The sequence below is a fragment of the Aulonocara stuartgranti genome (assembly GCF_965226115.1).
Source record: "Aulonocara stuartgranti genome assembly, chromosome: 7".
Taxonomy (NCBI): Eukaryota; Metazoa; Chordata; class Actinopteri; order Cichliformes; family Cichlidae; genus Aulonocara; species Aulonocara stuartgranti.
In genome coordinates this window covers 1120574-1139051 of record NC_138945.1, presented here as the reverse complement: position 1 = coordinate 1139051, position 18478 = coordinate 1120574, and the positions used below count along the sequence as shown (strand labels likewise).

General features: G+C 44.2%; 1 protein-coding gene and 1 long non-coding RNA gene across 6 annotated transcripts in view; both read left to right on the top strand.

Moving 5' to 3' along the window:
* The window catches only part of LOC309710582, a 75677-nt gene that overhangs the window by 34708 nt on the left and 22491 nt on the right, over positions 1-18478 (top strand). The gene's annotated exons all lie outside the window — the stretch shown is intronic.
* The window catches only part of znf609a (zinc finger protein 609a), a 32094-nt gene continuing 18950 nt past the window's right edge, over positions 5335-18478 (top strand). The window contains exons 1-2 of one of the 3 annotated variants that reach the window (XM_082540125.1): positions 5335-6083; positions 17589-17721. The gene's annotated coding sequence lies outside the window, so the exon portion shown is untranslated. The remainder of the gene's footprint in view (positions 6084-17588; positions 17722-18478) is intronic. The other 2 variants (XM_082540127.1, XM_082540126.1) reach the window with 2 other exon arrangements.

Below are 18478 nucleotides of genomic sequence, written 5' to 3'. Positions count from 1 at the left end.
GGGTGCCGCTCAGTTACGCCCCGCCACACACATTAACCAGGTAAAATACATATTTAGGCAGAATTTTGCAAATATCTATTTTTCATTTTCAATTATTTTTTTTAAAAGTCAGGTCAAGGCTCCAAAAGCCCAAAGGCGATATAACAGTTTTTGTTTCTGGATCATTTTAGTTCAGCTGGGTGTCTTTGCTTTGGTTATATTTCTTTAAGAGTTCAAAATGTGTTAATTACATAAATAAAATGTAATTTTCTCTGTAGCACTTCATGGATTTCATAAGCAACACACCTTAGTTGTTCACACAAAGCACAAAGGTAAAAAACAATATATACAGTGTTATCTTCATTTTAGGTGTAAAAAAGTATTTGCGGCTCCCAGTGTTTGTTTTTTTTTGCGTGGAAATCGCGTCCAAATGGCTCTCTGGGTGTTAAAGGTTTCTGACCCCTGGGTTAGAGGATATGGAACTACATCATGTAACATCTGTCCATTTTAAGTCACTGATCTGGGTCGTGTGGGCAGCAGGGATGCGCTGAGATACATAACCTCTCCATCATGTCCTGAAATCACCCTGGAGTGTCGTCCGGGTAGGACATGCCCAGAGCCCCTCACCTAGCAGGCATCCTGGTCAGCTCCAATCAGTAACAAAGAGCAGCAGCTGTGCTCTGAATGACTGGGGTCCTCACTGACTCCACGACTGCTGAATCCTCTGGAAGAAACCCGTCTATGCTGCTTCCATCCTCCAGACTCACATCGATGCCTCTGTCAAGCTCCTGCTCGTCTTTCCCCTCAGTCATGAATAGGACCTGAGATACTTAAACTCCAGGCATCCGCTCATCCCCAACACGAGCTGCCCATCCTTCTCTCTCAGAACCAAGCATGACCTCAGAAATGGTGGTTACTGTCCTCACCCCTGCACACACGTCTTCAACCCACCCAAGCTTGCGGTCATCACTTGATGAAGCCAGAAAGACCAGATCATCTGTAAAAAGCAGACCCTGAGATCACCAAGCCCGACACCTTTCACCCTGCACCGAGAAATTCTGTCCTCAGAAATTAGGACATGATGACGAACAGCAGCCCTGAATAGCAGCGCCTTTGGCTCCCACACAGACTCAAGTCTCTCTGATACTGAGCTGACCACAAGTGACCACAGCTCTGACAGCCTGGCTGACCTGTGTTCTTCTTCTTAAAGAGGGGAACCACCACCCCGGTTAGATAATCCAGCGGCACTGTTCCCGACGTTTAGAGCCGTAAAGAACATCCAGGCCAGGGGCTCAGTCACAGGTAGTTCTGCATCTTTGATGATGCAAACACAGAGGACTGGAGGTCCTTTTGGCTGCTTTACAACAGGAAGCGCGCAATTGTGGCTTCACTGGATCCAGACTTCCTGGGACTCTCCACAGTGCACGGTTTGGTTCACCTTTAACTTCTGCAGCCCATCTGAGTGTTTGGAGCGACCCCTGCTGGTCAGAGAAATGCCTCCTGGCCTCTTAGCTCCGGGCTTTAATAAGTTTCCCTTCCATTCACCTGTTTCTCTCAGCGGTCAGCTTTAGAAACCTGCTGCACAGCCGCGAGCAGATCGGGATGTAAAGCATGAGCAGAGCTGGAGTTTAAACTCTGAGGAGATAATGTGGATCCCTCCGTGGACTGCAGCCCAGAGACAGCACGGAAATAATGACGGCAGACAAACAGCTCTCTCCTTTTATTGAGCCGTCAGCTCCAGTTAAGCTGAAGGGGGAAAGTGTGCACCGGCCAGCGCTCTGCCTCTGAAGAGGATTGTGTTTCTTGGCTGGTGCGGCTGCTATGAAACCAGAACCTCAGTCATCTATTTCACAGCCGCCGTAGCTGATGCTCTTCTCAAATCTGTGAGAACATAACGGTGCAGTTAACTCTGCTGCAGCGTCACTTGTGTAGGAAGAGGCCTTTTTAAGGAGCTGAAGCTTTGTAAGGAGGAGCAGCAGGTTTATTATCAACAAGTCTGACAAGAAAATCGACGACTTTATGAAAGTGCCTCTTACAGTGGAGCTTACGGCCACCTGTTTTCACTCAGCCTTCACGATGGATGGATTTGGTTTGGAGTTTCCCTCACGAAGCCCCCGCAGAGCTCCGTATCAGCTCCACGGGCTTTATCTGTTCACTCTACTTCTAATTCGCCACGCTGGCAGACTGTCACTCCGAATCACCACGCAAACATAATCCTGATTGATTCACAGTCTAATTTCAGGTGGCACGTGATTAACTCATCAATCACGTCTTCCCACACACTCCAAACACCCCGCCGAGGGGCAGAAGGATGCGGAAGCAGTTTTTTTTTCTCGCCCTTTATTTAGTCTGATGCGTGCCAGGTGAGGTGAATCTGTGGACTCAAATATGAACAATTTGCCGCTGTTATCAACGACAAAACTGCAAACGAATAATCAAAACAACTAAATAATTGATGCTAAATAACTGTTGAGCGCCAATAAGTTTACCTTGTGGTTCAGGAGCAACTGAAGTATTTGTTTGAAGTATTTGTGTGTTTTTCCAGTTTTCCTTTTTTTCCCTTGTTATGGCCACTTCCAGGTCTGCCAGGTTTCTAACAGCTCTCCTAAAAGGTGTCCACTGTCATTTCAAACATGTCTGTAGTTGTTTGAACCATCAACCAGCACAGATCAACAGGGAGCTTCTGGAAGTATGAAACAAAGAATGTGCAGCTGAACTGAAGAATCCACCTAAGCAGCCGCTTTACTGTTGATCTGGTGAATAGCAGTGTTCATAACTGCACATCTGCAGAGGCTTATCTGAAGAGTTTCAGTCAGGTTTCAGAGCTCATCACAGCACAGAAACAGCTTTAGTGAAGGTTACAAATGATCTTCTTATGGCCTCTGACAGTGGACTCATCTCTGTGCTTGTCCTGCTAGACCTCAGTGCAGCATTCGATACTGTCGACCATAATATCCTATTAGAGCGATTAGAACATGCTGTAGGTATTACAGGTACTGCACTGCAGTGGTTTATATCATATCCATCTAATAGACTCCAGTTTGTGCATGTAAATGGAGAGTCCTCTTCACACACTGAGGTTAATTATGGAGTTCCACAGGGTTCAGTGCTAGGACCAATTCTGTTTACATTATACATGCTTCCCTTAGGCAGCATCATTAGAAGACATAGCATACATTTACACTGCTATGCTGATGACACCCAGCTCTATCTGTCCATGAAGCCAGATAACACACACCAATGAGTTAAACTGCAGGAATGTCTTAATATGTGCGTTGAAGGACATGTCCTGGTCAAAAATGACTCCAAGGTTCCTCACAGCGTTACTGGAGGCCAAGGTAATGCCATCCAGAGTAAGAATCTGGTTAGATACCATATTTCTAAGCTTTTCAGGGCCGAGTACAATAACCTCAGTTTGATCTGAATTAAGAAGCAGAAAGTTAGCGGCCATCCAGGTCTTTATGTCTTTAAACAAATATGTAAGACTGCTTACTTCCATTTGTGCAACATCTCTAAAGTTAGAAATATCCTGTCTCAGAGTGACGCTGAAAAACTAGTTCATGCATTTATTACTTCCAGGCTGGACGACTGTAATTCATTATTATCAGGAAGTCCAAAAAACTCACTGAAAAGCCTTCAGCTGATCCAAAATGCTGCAGCAAGAGTCCTGACAGGGACTAGAAAGAGAGAGCAGATTTCTCCTGTTTTGGCTTCCTGTTAAATCCAGAATTCAAAATCCTGCTCCTCACATACAAGGTCTTAAATAATCAGGCCCATCTTATCTTAATGACCTTGTAGTACCATATCACCCTATTAGAGCACTTCGCTCTCGCTCTGCAGGCCTACTTGTTGTTCCTAGAGTATTTAAAAGTAGAATGGGAGGCAGAGCCTTCAGTTTTCAGGCCCCTCTTCTGTGGAACCAGCTTCCAGTTTGGATTCAGGAGACAGACACTATCTCTACTTTCAAGATTAGGCTTCAAACTTTCCTTTTTGCTAAAGCATATAGTTAGGGCTGGACCAGGTGACCCTGAATCCTCCCTTAGTTATGCTGCAATAGACGTAGGCTGCCGGGGATTCCCATGATGCACTGGGTGTTTCTTCTTCAGTCACTATGTATTAACAGACCTCTCTGCATTGAATCATATCTGTTATTAATCTCTGTCTCTCTTCCACAGCATGTCTTTATCCTGTCTTCCTTCTCTCACCCCAACCAATCACAGCAGATGGCCCCGCCCCTCCCTGAGCCTGGTTCTGCCGGAGGTTTTTTCCTGTTAAAAGGGAGTTTTTCCTTCCCACTGTCGCCAAAGTGCTGCTTATATAGGGGGTCATATGATTGTTGGGTTTTCTCTGAATCTATTGTTGTACAATCTACTGTACAATATAAAGCACCTTGAGGCGACTGCTGTTGTGATTTGGCGCTATATAAATAAAATTGAATTGAATAACTAAAACCTTTAATATGCTCTGTAAAGAATTCAACTCAAGAAGGTTGGAAGTCGTTCACTGTGGATACTGGGATTTGTGATGCATCATGGGATGAGAAGGTCCTTCGGTGTTTAAAGTCTTGAATCATTCTTCATTTCCTTTTATTTTGTAGGAAAATGAGAAATGGGTGGAGTGGTTTAATGACACCTGTGCAAACATGAAACTGCAATATCTTTGTACAATTCTAACGAGCTTAAAAGTCAATATTTGGCATGAACACCTTTTCTGTGAGGATCTTCAGGAACAGTTCTCCAGGCTTCTTCAAGGACATTCAAAGTTCTTCTTTGGATGCTTCTGCCTTGTGTTCTGTTCTCTGTCAGGATGATCCCACACTGCTTCAGTGATGCTGAGGTCTTGGCTCTCATGGTGTTCCACTGGGTATTTATCTAAGTATGCTTTCACTGCACTGGCAGTGTGTTTGGGATCACTGTCATACTGAAAATGAAGCTGCTGCACATCAGATGTTTCCAGATGTTACTGCAGGGTGGGTTAGCACTCTAGCACCCACAGTTAGAGGTCATTTTCAAGTTTTGTGTAATGGTAGATGCCCCATGTCATCACAATAACACCATAACGTTTTTCAGAATCACACACTGCATGAATAAATCTTGAACTCAGATTTTTACCAAAGATTTCAGCCAATTCCCTTCAATCATGTAGGTAAAGATAATAAAACACACTACACTGTTTTATTATGTCATGGTCATGGTCATAGGTCAAAGGTCAGGTTCACAAGAATTGGGAAAAAACTTTTGTTTCCACTGGATCAACTCCAAACACAAAATAACTTTTTGTTTTAATGCTTTACAACATTATTATTTCAGAACATTATGTGGCTTCACAATAACACAAACATTCATATACTACACCAGATTTACATATTACCGGTGTTGACATCAGCACAAATAACCAATGAAAACATGCAGAATTCCACAAAGCAGGCTGATGGCAGCATGTTAAGAACATCATAAAACACGTTTCATGAAGTTTCATGAAGTTTCAGTGTAGCCCCTGCCCTTCAGTGGGAGTTGCTCTCTGAGCTAGTGTAGGTGTGTTTTAATTATAAAAGATACTTAACCCAGATTCAGAAAATTACTGTGTGATAATATATTAATAACAGTATTATTAATGTGTAAGAAGTAAAATATGGCTTACTGTAACCTGAGGTGTAAGAATGAAAGCTTAAAACGGCTGTTGTGTGCGCATGCGCTGACTCCAGGTCCAGATCCAGCTGTCCGGGCTTTGGCTGCATTGTACTCAACAGCCATTTAGCCCCGCGGTGCTGTTTGTCTGTCTGCCGCTGTCTGTGCTTCTGTTAGTGGGAATATCGCCGACGTGGGAACTCTGGGAATATCACAGTGCTTCACGGAATGCCTGGAACTAGCTGTCCCCCCGGCCAGCGCGGAGAAGCGCCCGTTAAACGTCGCCGTTCGCAGCCGCTCTCCGCTTTTCTCCGGGATGTGACCGTGTGATGGCTGCGGTCCAGTGAGCTGGGAGCACGTTGACTGGTCCGCCTGTTTGCCCAGCAGCTTTCGGAGCTTGTCCTCATCGTTTCACCGGGATTTATCGCAACCTATGGAGTGTACATGAATATTGGTCGGACAGGGATTCCAATCGGGGTAAGTGGGGGCCTCGGAGGGGCACCCTGTCTGGGTTTTGGATCCACTTCTTTAAAACGCGGGATAGCCTGCTAGCTATCCTGGGGGTTAGCTCAGGAGGCTAACTGCCGTCTTTGTCTGGAGAGACCGGGAAGCATGCGTCCATCATCGGACACGTCCTCGCCTGACCCTCGCCTTTACCCAGCAGCAAAAATTAAAACCTCCGTATTAAGCCAGACATATTTGCGGATATATTTAACGGTTTGCGTCGCGGTCACGGGGTAAACTGTTCGCAGTGAGCTGCCTGTGATGCACAGAGCTTTTGAAGCATCGCTGTGATGTTTTTGAGCTTCTGCAGTATTTCATTATCTCCTGATGAGTGATTTAGATCAGAGCTCTGGTGTCCTGTCAGACACTGTAGCCTGCTGCTTAATAAAAGCTGCCCCGTCAATGAGAAAACACCACCCGACGAGAGGTGGTGTTCAACGGTTGTCCGATAATGGATCGCGGGGAGGCTGAAAGCGCCGCATCGGTAATTGTGTCCACCAGGCGACCAATAGGACGTCAGGTTACCCGTTACACGCACTGAGTGTGTCCTGCGTGCTGTCGGTGTGGCTGGGTCCAGCTTCAGTGGCTGCTGTGAGGGCTGCGGACCGTCATGATTGTTTTAAAGTTCAGCAGAGAAGGCTAAATTCTACCTGGCTGGGCTGAAAGTAGCCCGCGTCCGATAATGGATCTCGCTAGCATTGCAGCGGGCCACGGTGGGCCTCGGATTAGCTAGTTAAGCTGTGCTCGGTACCTGCGTGTTAATCGGTGCTGGAGGTGAAGCCCTGATGCCCCAGAGTGTGGCTGGTGACAGTTTCAGGGCTTTAAAGCCGCTGTGGGGCGGTGTTAGCTTTGTGCTAGCATGCAGCGAACTGAGCTCCCGATAAACCCAGCTAACATGAGCTAGCACCAGTTAGCTCAGGTGGCTCCGGGTTTAGTTCTAGCACGCATATCCTTCTTTTACCCAGCTTCACACACCCAGAACCGTACGACTTGCTGCCCCAAAGCGACACACATGCAAATGTGCAGGAGGTCCTAGCGAAGGCGATGTTTGAAAGCTAGCCACATGATGTAAATACCCCCTCAGATGGATTTCCTGGATCTGCTTTGTTTGTCACTGTGATGCACAGTTCCTAGAAAAGTTGTAGTTGGCATGAGTGAATTAAACCTCCAGCTGCAGCACGATAAATGTCACATTATTGTGGCTGTGTAACATTAGACGGTGACTGCAGGCCTATAAATGTACTGTATGTGGGCTAACCTGCTGGACTGAACTCACTGTAGTGCTCTAATCTCGCTCTGAAGCAACACCTGCATGTGTGGAGACACACAAAAGGGCACAGCAGGCATTGCATCGTTATCTTTGTAGTAAGTACACTGACACTAATGGGAGGTGTGTTAATCTGATGGGGAAATCAATAGATTAGGAGGTCGTGGCTTCTAATCTATTGATGTGTGTTCACAGGCGTGAATTCGCCACCTTTGTTTTTGTGTCCTTAACACGAGTTTAACATGTGCTGATTCCTGTCCGTGTCCATGAAAGGAGCAACTTCCAAAAGTGTGAATCTGGAATTTATTCAACTCGTGGTGACTTTGGTTTAAAATTTAAAACACAGTCCGTACTGAGAAATTGTTCTCTGGGATTTCTGAAGGTCTTGCAAAGTTCTTCTTTGGACATTAGCTGCTTTTTCACTTCACTCTTTTTAAATCCAGTCCTTGTACCTGACCATTTTCAGAGTCGTGCTTTTTTGTTGTTATTGTGTTATTGTTTTGTTTTTGTTTGTTTTTTTGAGCGTTTCTACTCTGAATCATTCAAGCATAAAAGGGCTGGAAGGGTGAATCAGTGTTTTGTGTGTGTGTGTGTGTGTGTGTGTGTGTGTGTGTGTGTGTGTGTGTGTGTGTGTAAATAAGACGCCTGAGCAAAGATAACTCAGATGTTTTAAGTTACAAATTAAAGCTCTTTGTTATGACGAAGATACCAGTTTGTCATATAATGGCATTTATGAAAACTTTGCACATCTCAGCGTGGTGTGCGGTGTTTCCTTAGGAATCGTAAATGGACTGATTCTTGTAGAGCACTTTTCTACTCTCCTGGAGTTATTCAAAGCGCTCGATACAACATGTCACATTCTCCCAGTCACACCCATTCTCACAAGAACTTTCTCTATACTTAGTGCTGTCTAACTACACACACACACACACACACACACACACACACACACACACACACATTCATACGCCGATGGATGCATCAGACACAACTTGGGGTCAGTATCTTGCCCAAGGATACTTGACATGCAGACTGGAGGAGCCGAGGATTGAACCACCAACCTTCCGATCAGTAGGTGATCAGAAGGTTGAGCTACAGCCACCGCTGTGAATGAATGTGAGAAAACTGGATAAGTGGAAGCAAAAAAACGTTTTTTAAAAACTCTTGTTCTTAAGAAAGAGGGGCAGATCCAGCAAAGACCTGGTGCAGGCCCTGAGAGGTGCATCTGGACCTTCAGCTGATCATCTACTGCTCACTGAAGCTTCATCAGAAATGGTCTCAGTAGCAGGACGGCTCTCAGGAAGCCATTCTTAAAGAAGTAAAGCAGGAGGCAAGGCTGAGGTACGAAAGTTACACAAGAACTGGACTGAAAATGGGTCTGATGGAGCGAAAGATACAAATCATGGTCCGTATGTACGGAGGTGGTCAGGAGAGAGGTCCGACAGTGAGCCTGCAGCCGTGTGTGAAACACGGTGGAGGCTCTGTCGTGGTTCGGCCTGCTGTTCAGCCGGTGCCGTTTGTGACCGTAGAAAAGTACCGTCAGAGTTTGATCCACCCCGCAGTAACATCTGGGAACATCTGATCAGCAGCTGCTTCATTTTCAGCACGATAATGATCCCAGACACACTGCCAGTGCAGCGAAAGCACACCTGGACAAAACACACACAGTGGAAGTCCATGGTGGTTAGGTGTTAGGTGGTTAGGCAGGCATCTTCCATTACTAGGTTTACCCTGGGGCTTCCTCATGCCCAGCTGGAATGCCTTACCCCAGAGTTGAGAGCCTCAACTGGCTCCCATCAATATGGAGGAGTAGCAGCTGCTTGAGAATAACCAAACTCCTCACCCTATGCTAACACGTTGGAGGAAGCTGATTTCCACTGCTTGCATCCGAGGTCTCGTTTTGCTTTTTGAAATGACTAGAATGGCCAGTGCTGACTAGTGATCATAGTGACAACTAGCAAACTAGTCCCACACATTTGATTAGTTCAAAATCAAACCAACTTTTTCTCGATGCAAAGTCTCTCTCTCTCTCTCTCTCTCTCTCTCTCTCTCTCTCTCTCTCTCTCTCTCTCTCTCTCTCTCTCTCTGTACTTCAAGAACAGTTCCCGTCTAAAAATCTGTTTTCTTCATTATTCGCTCGTTGTTTACAGGCTGTCGGCGGCTGTTTTTATCCCTTTTACTCACTTCTGAAAAGAAAACCTAATTTCTGCCGTTCAACAGGCTTCTGAACAAATGTAAACTTTTTAAAATTAAGCAAAATGCAAAACGCTGTGTCTCTAATAAAACCGCTGTAACTTCAGAGGTAATGTTCATGTGTTGATTAATGGTTTTCTTTCGTTTTTCATGTACTGCAGAATACTTTTATAAAATCCCAGAACAGGAAAATCTCCTTCATGTTTTTCTGTGTTTATCTTCAGCTGCTTTGACACAAAGGCCTCACTGTGACGCTCACATCTTTGATAAAGTCTGGAAAGTGTCAGCTTCCTTTTTATAGATACAAAAATATATAAATGTACTGATCTGAATTATAATATTTCTGACTGTCTGAGGAAAAATTTCCCAGATTTAAATCGAATCGAATTGAATCAAATCGTGGATCGAATCGATTCTAGAAATGAGTGACGATACCCAGCCCTAGCACCCTATGCATATAAATATCCTGCAAAAATGTCTATGCCTATGCCCTATTGGAAACCCCCATTGAATTCATTGTCGAGGCAAATTAAATAATATCTTATTTAAAGCATTAAATTGTATATATGTACTACAATAACGGTTGTTTTGCAAGTTTTTCCTGGTTAAAAGTGAGATTTCAGTGTGCGATGATGCACAGCTGGCCCACAGCGAGTGGCTTTTCCCACTGTGTTTGTTCACAGCCAAAGTCCTGATTTATACAAAATCACCGTTGACGTAAGTCAAAGCCGTCAGGTAGAAATTTGTAAGCCGTGTGTGGCTAAAGTTATCTAGGGAGAAAAACCCTTAGACCACAGCATGAAAGTGGGAGTTTTATTGTTTTTTCAGTGTGTATTTAACATGCAGACCTATTCTAGTAACCCCTGTCCTCATTGGTTATCTCGAGCAGGGCAGTTACTGCTCTGTTGCTACTCTCAGACCTGATAAGCTGATGCTTCACAGTAAACAAGGACCCAAAACATGCTGAGAAAGCAACCAAAGAGCAGCCCAAGAGAAAGAAGGGCAGTAGTGTTAAATGTCTGAGTCGATCAGCGGACTTCAGGCCGGCTCGGCATCCAAACAGAAGACGCCACCGTGGACAGAAAGACCCAGAAACGGGCAGCAGCTGAGGCGCCTGCAGTACAGGTCTGTCTCTCAGGGAGGAAGCATGTCGAGTATGAAGTGTATTTTCTCACTGAAGCCACTTTTCGCTGTAATGTTTGAACACGTTAACGGTTAAACAGGATGCGGGTGTTTCCACTTCTGGCTCTGACAGTTGCATGACAGAGCTCTGCAGGTGAACCGTTCTGTGTTTAGTTTGTTTTCTGGCGGTTGTCGCATCAGGCCCAGGAGGCGCTGCTGCTCACTTCACCCTCATCACCTGAACTGTGACTAAACCGATGAAGGTTTGCACGTGTGGTTCAGAGATGTTTGATTCTTCAAAGTAAGTAAGGAGGAGTCACAAACCCGTCCTGAGTCTAATCTTAGAGACAGTTTGGGTGCATGAAACGTGGTCGTCCGTGTGCAGCATGTCAACAAACAGCCAAACAGAGTCAGCCTTCCAAACTGTCCACAGAAAACAACACAGACACTGAGTAAATAACTGGAAAGCAGGTGGAAAATTGTTGGAAACTACAAGGAAAATTATGAAAGGAACAATAATCAATGACTAATCTAAAAGGACTGGAAACTGTTCAAAATGAGAGGAAATTATGAGAGAAACACAGCAAATGACTCATTAACATCAGAAAGGGAAATGTGAAAAATGATTAATGGACAGAGTTGGAACAAACTGCTGTAAAGCATGGAAACGACGACACGTGAAATTATTAGAAAGAACAAGAAAAATGTAAAAACAGCAGGAGCTGCTGCGGCTCGCCACGGCGCCGCTGTATTAGGACCCATAATGTCAATCGGTAGAAATGAGGCGTGGACAGCAACAGGGCTGGAACCACGTGGGCTGACCTCTGACCTGTACCGGTGCGCTCACCCTCACGGTCTCGTGTTGGGGATGTTTTGTTTAGCTTGAGGTTGAACCTTTGGCCTCGAGGTGTTTTTAACCACATGGTGTCGTCACGCTGCTCAAAGATGTTTAAGAGCTTCTGTTCCTCAGTTTGAATTTCAGGATTTTGAGTGAACTCTGTCTGTGGCTTCATCTGTCAGTATAAGGTGGATTGTCCCTCACAGGAGCACTTTGTGTTATCGTCATCATCAGTGTCCTCAGCACTGTGTGTCTGCTGTAAGCACCTCAGTGTCTGACCTGTTTTCACTGGCTGTAAATCCCTTTGCTCCACTGCAGCCACGGTTGGGTGTTTGCACCGTGTCTTCACATGAACCGGCTGTTAGCTGCATGGGAGTTTTTCTTCTGTTTATAGCGTCTTCAGACTGCCAGACAGTGTTGCCAACTTAGCGACTTTGTCGCTATATTTAGCGAGTTTTCAGACCCCCTTACCGACTTTTTTTCTAAAAAAGCGACTAGCGACAAATCTGGCGACTTTTTCTGGTGTTATTGGAGACTTATTTATGACGACTTTTTGACGTGAAAACGCGGATCGCTCATACTCTCAACAGGCAGCGGTGCTGCCGTGGGCACCTCGCCCGTGCCAAAGCGCTCACAGGCGGAGGACAGTCCTCCCCCAGCTGCAGGAGACGTTCACACCTGTGCGCCCAAACTGCAAATGAATCGCGCATGAGCGAAGCCGCTGCTCCCGCACTGACTGTAACGCAGTCAGTTCTTCCTTTACTGTTATGCTGTTTTGTGGATCACAAGGTTTAAAACTACTTATAAACACAGACACACCAAGTAACTCCACCAGAGCGCCAATTTCGGGTCACTTTTGCCGGTCCAAGCCCGGGTGAAGGAGCAGGGTTGGAATTGTGACATTAAAAAAAAACAATAATTACTAAAAGAAATTTAATTTGTAGTTCTAAATAAACTCTAAATGCATTTAGGACGTTTTTTACTCACTTTGTCTCTTCCACGATGTTATTTCTCTCTCCAACAGTGTAGGTTACAATTACATTAGCATGACCAATTATGCAAATTAGGCGATGACGTCATTTGGCGACTTTTAGGACCGCCAATAGCGATTTTCCTTACTGAGGAGTTGGCAACACTGCTGCCAGACATTTTTGTTTCTTAAATGCAGAGGAGAGGATAATAAACAGCTGAAGCACTTATAGATAAATGACGCCTGAATCCTGCTTTAATGGCCGTGTAATCATTAATAATTGTGCAAGGAGGGTTCTATAAGAACATTTAAAGCTCGTAAAGTGGAAAATATCTGGACTAAACTGAGTATCGGGATTAATGTTGAATATGTTGTGACCGATGTCCTCATGGGTGCTGATATCAGTACCGATCAGAGTTGGCTTGTCTTTGTTTTTGGGGTCAAAACGTGCATTTATTTTATTTTTATAAGCCAAATGTAACTTGGCTTGAATAAATGAAACCTTAATTAAAAAATGTTTTACGTCAGTGACAGATTTTGTCGTTTTCTCTTACTGGACGGTCAAACTTGGTGCTGTGTGGTGCAGCATTGATGCGACAGCATGTGAATGCAGAGGCAGAGTTACTGATACCAGTAACTATCTTATAAAGGCAGCTGTTGGCAGAGCACCGGGTCATGATTTATGAGCTGAATCCCCGTCAGTCTGAACACATATGAATGATCACTAAGTCAGTTTTACTTTGCACAATAATGAGTTCACACAATAAAGCACACTGTTCAGCTTTTTGTGTGCTTGTGAAAGTGTCTTGTTAGGACACTTGGATAGGGATGGGTATCGTTTAGGTTTTATCCGGTACCGGTGCCAAACCGGTACTTTTGAAACGGTGCCGGTGCTTAAACGGTGCTCGAACCGGTGCTTAAAGAATGGAGAACACAAACTTTGTCCAAAAATCTCTTATGTTTTTATTTTTAGCAGTCTCTTTTTTTTTTTCTGCAAAAATGGTAACCTAGTTAGCCTTTTCTGTTGATACAACATACCTCCTTTGGTTGGAACCGATGCTTAAACAATGGAAAACACAAACTTTGTCCTAAAACCTCTCATGTTTAGCTGTTTGTAAAAAGATAACAATGATGGCCTTTTCTGCAGCTATCCGGTTGTTCAGTGATGACACGACGAATCCTACTTCCGGGTCTAAAGTAGTCTGCGTTTAATATGGCTTTTGTGTTGTTAACATGTTTAATGTTTTGTATTTTCTTCTATTTGATCTCAAAAAGCTCCTAAAACAGTCAGTGATCCCTGTTGACCTCCTTCGGCTTTTATTACCGCTAATCATTTATTTAAGCTCAGTTTTTAAAACCTTAGGATGTAACTACAGCCCAGCCCATGCAGCAGTATATGAATGACTAACCTCGTATTGTGGATGGATTATCTCAGTTGTTCTCCTGGCTGAAGTTTGGTCCTTTTACAGCATCCTGCCATGCGATTACATTTGTTCCTGACCACCGAGAACACTCACGTTAACTTTTATCGAGTGGAAAAAAAGTTAGCTTGTTTATATTATGCTAACATAGCTGTGTCGCTAGCGGTCACGTAGCACATCATTATATACCAGCTAGCCCAACTTCAGTAACCCTACAATCGTCACTGCTGTTTAGTTTTCTGTCTTCATTTATGTTGGAAGTGATAACAGAGCTGTACGTTTTAATTTGTTTCCAAAACCCCGCAGCCAGGACATGCTATATTGTATTTAGATAGAAGCTAGCGAGCTAACTCCCTGCTAACTTCTAACTCCGTTAAATGTAATAAATTCCGTTTTCATGGATGCCTGGATGTTAAACTCAATTGTTACACCTGGTAGAGCAGAACGCTGATCATTTTATTAAAGATGAAAGACTTTAGACAGTTTTTAACTCTCAGTAATGCCATAGTGATCGTTTGATATATGGACCTGCAGCGGAGTTTAGACCCAGACACGGCTAGTGACGTCAGACTGAACAATCGGATAGGGCATATATGGTATCACTCTATCAAACAAGAAGACAGCCGCATGTAGCTATGATGATGTTTGCTAGTTCACCTTACATGCATTAATGTGATAACGTGGTTAGCCTACTCAACGTAAATTACACACGAACAACATTAAGCTACTCACGCAGAGAAGAACGGCTGCTGCTGCATCATCATCCTCATCATTTCTGCTACACTGGCAGGGCTACGGGCCAGGACGCTCCTCTTCATGTTTTTGGGGGATGTTGCTAACTCCGGGTCGATAACAGGCACCACACCCGCAGTAGATGTGCTCGCTGTGAGGTCTCGCAGCAAGCTATCATACGGCGCATTTCTCGGCCTTTGCACAGTATCAGCTTAAAGCACTTGTTGCTGCTGAGTTTGCATCTTTTGCTGTGAAGTACAGCCAGACTTTGACCACTTCGCCTTGGGCATTTTTAATCTGTAGCTCTGCTCTAAAAGAACGTACGTGCCTGGGCCCGCCTACTACGCTTGGAAACGTAAAATGATTGGCTAGAATCCAAAGTGTGTGACATCTCGGGGAAAAAAAGCACCAAAATAAAGCACCGAAATGTGCGCTGCTTTTCGGTCTGGTTACTACCGTTTATGTCAGAACCTACCCATCCCTACACCTGGAGTGTGAATGTCCATGCTCACCTCTGTTCAGTATGTCTTCAGTGGAGACTAGAGCAGGGCGATATGGCCAAAAATATTTGTCACGATATATATTTGAACATTTTTGATAACGATATAACTGACGATATAATTGATGCGAGACAGCATACAACTCCACAACTTCACTAGCACAAAAGAAAAAACCTTCCATTTATTTTCACTTAAACAAGAAGCTGGTTTTTATGTACATTAAAGCTTTATAAAAATGTAACAGTGAAAATGCAAATTCCTTGCTGAAAGTTTAACCAAAAAACATTTCCAGTAGAAATGGGCTGACATATCCTGAGCATAACCATGTATAATATCCACTGAAGTTAAAAAGAGGTGCTTTGCAACATTAAACTGCAGTGTGCCAAATAAAAAAGTCAAATACGTATTTTTTGGACCATAAGGTGCACGGGAATATAAGACACATTAAGCAAAACAAAGCAGTCAGATATATCTGCTGTTTAGTTTCCTGTCTTCATTCATGTTGGAAGTGATAGCAGAGCTGTACGTTTGAATGTTTTCAGAAATCTCTCAGTCAGAACATGCTACATCATGCTTAGGTAACTAGCAAAACTAGCGAGCTAACTTCTGCTAACTTCCTGCTAACTTCTAACTCGTTAAGTGTAATAAATTCTGTTTTCATGGATGCCTGGATGTTAAACTTCATAGTTACACCTGATAAAGCAGCAACGCTGATCATTTTATTAAAGATGGAAGAATTTAAACCGTTTTTAACTCTCAGTGTTCGTTTGACTTTGGGACCTGAATAGGACGGCGTTTTGGACCCAGATTACTCCGCGAAGCTCCTCACTACGGCAGCCGTAATGCTCTGACAATCCATCAAGCAGTGCAGCTTACCAAAGCTGTACTAAAACATTTTAACAGATTTCTGCCCAAATCGGTTAGAGTTTCAATTTTTGAGAAAATTAGAGGATTTTAAGCCTTATAGTGTGGAAAATACGTTATACAGAAGAAAAGAATATATCGTGATATATATCGTTACCACTTATGCTTCAAATTATATCACGATATGGATTTTAGGCCATATCGCCCAGCCCTAGTTTTACCTTTAAATCACAGATAGATGCAAAGTATGCCGGCCGATGTGGGGGCAACGCTAGCTTTCCCAGCCTCGTCTTCCTCCTCCCGCAGTGCTTCACAGAGGATGCCCGGCAGCCTGTTAATCACCGCGGCGTGGATTCAGCCTGTGTGGGACGTGTAGCGTAGAGAGCGACGCCCGGGCCAAGTTTCCGTCAGAACGGCGGGTTTGATTCTGTCCTGCTGCTGGGGAAAAGCCCGGCTGGCGGAGCTCTGTGCCGGAGCCAGAGCTTCTCAGGGTGGATTTCCACAGAAACAGGCTCCTCTTTCTCTCCAGCTGCTGGAGGTCTCGCCACCTGGCCGCCTTTAATTAAGTGTGGCATTGGAGGCAGTTGAGCAGAAAGTCTGATCTGAGAGGAGCCCCGCGGTATGAATGCCAGCAGCTAATCCACTCAGTCATTTTTGCACAGGCAGATTAGGAGTCTGTGCGAAAAATGGTGTTTGCTGCCTTTGGAGGTGCAGCGTGGGTAACGTCACAGCTTTTTAATGTGTAGTTTGATTGTTTTTACTGATGAAAACAAAAAAAACAATCAGCCGTAGCAGGAGAACAGATGGTTTAGCCTTTTCAGGGTCTCTGTAGATCTGACAGGAACCTTTCTGTCTCCAGAAACGTCTTTCAGTTACTCCTGGGTGATTCCTCGCCATTCCCAGGCCTCCAGAGAGCCCCACGCCCAGCCAGGACCCCCGATAGGCCTCCAAAGCAGGGCTTTCCTAGCTTTATTAATCAGTTTTACACTCAAACAAACGAGAGAACACGTCAGAAATGAGAGGGTAGTTAAGTAACAATGAGCTGAGAATGACAGCCCAGTGAGCATCAAGGACAAACCCCAGAGGTCAGATATTTATTTATCCACAGGTCATCACGTGTAAAATATATTTCATTATATTCTGCTTTTGAGCCATGCTTCTGTTTGCTGCAGTGTGTTTTCATTTGCTCTCCTTACACAAACTCGCTGAACCACTTGTCGAGGTGGGAGTCATCCCACATCCCCACGATGTTATCGCAGTACTTCAGTCACGATGTGACATTGTTAACATAATGTAAAATGTTAGAATGGTGAATGTTGCATTAACATATGTTGAGATTTATCACTTTTTTCCAACATCAAGTTACGTCCTCAAAGCTAAACATGGTTAGCATCTGTTTTATTCCATAACAGAAGTTTATCTCGGTGGTTTTGGTTTTTTGTCGTCAGTCAGCGATTGGAAGAGGCCACGTTTGTGATACTACAGCAGTTAACTGCTGAATCAGTGAACATCACATGTCTCTTGTTGTCTACATGCACAGGAAGTCACATTTAACTCTTCCTGTTCTCCAGGAATACAACCGGGATACAACCAGCTGCCGAGCCGAGTCGCCTTGAGTTGTGCTCGGTGACAGAGCCTCGTGTCCGCACGCTGACCGTCTGTCTGCAGATGGTTCCCGTCTATCAGGCGACCTGTGCAATCCAAGTGAGTGTGATTCATCAACGATTCATCGAGTAATTCCAATTATTTGATTATAAAAAATTCTCTTTGCGTTTAAGCCGTTTTATTAAAACGAGCGTTTCTCCCACATCTGCTAAAAGCAGACCTGCAGTAGAAACGTTTTTATGAAACACTGAGAACACAACAGCAGCAGGGACGATGGCGCTGGCACAGTTTAACGTGGGGGCGGAGACTGTTTACACACCACGTACTGTCACGCTGCGTTGAGGCTGAGTGAAAGAAAACAGCAGCGCGGTGGCTGTGATCACCATTAAAACCTTTACTGTGGAAACGTGAAAGCTTGTAAGTTTAAGCTTGATGAAGGCTGACGGCAGGCTGCTATTTTACAGAGAGGCAAACAGGGGTGAGTCTAAAGGGGGGCGTGGGGTGCCCGGCTGCTGTAACAGCAGCATGAAAACTTCGCTAACGTCAGAAAGCCTGCCAAGAAGACGGTACAGGTCCGTTTTTATGCTGTAGTTTTGACTGCATATTGGTTTTATTTTATTTGACCTTTGACTCTACTTGACATTATTTATATATTTTTGCATTTAAGAAAATGTTTTTAATATGGTGCATAAATACATCCAAAGGTTTAGTAGTTGTTCTGACAGATAAAACGTGGTTTTGGGTGTTTATTATTGTTTATTAATAAGACAAAAGCATTTCTCTTCCAGTTAAGTGACGGGGTAATCGATGGCTGAATGTTTGTCCAACTGACACTCTGTTTCTGTTTTATAGTAAT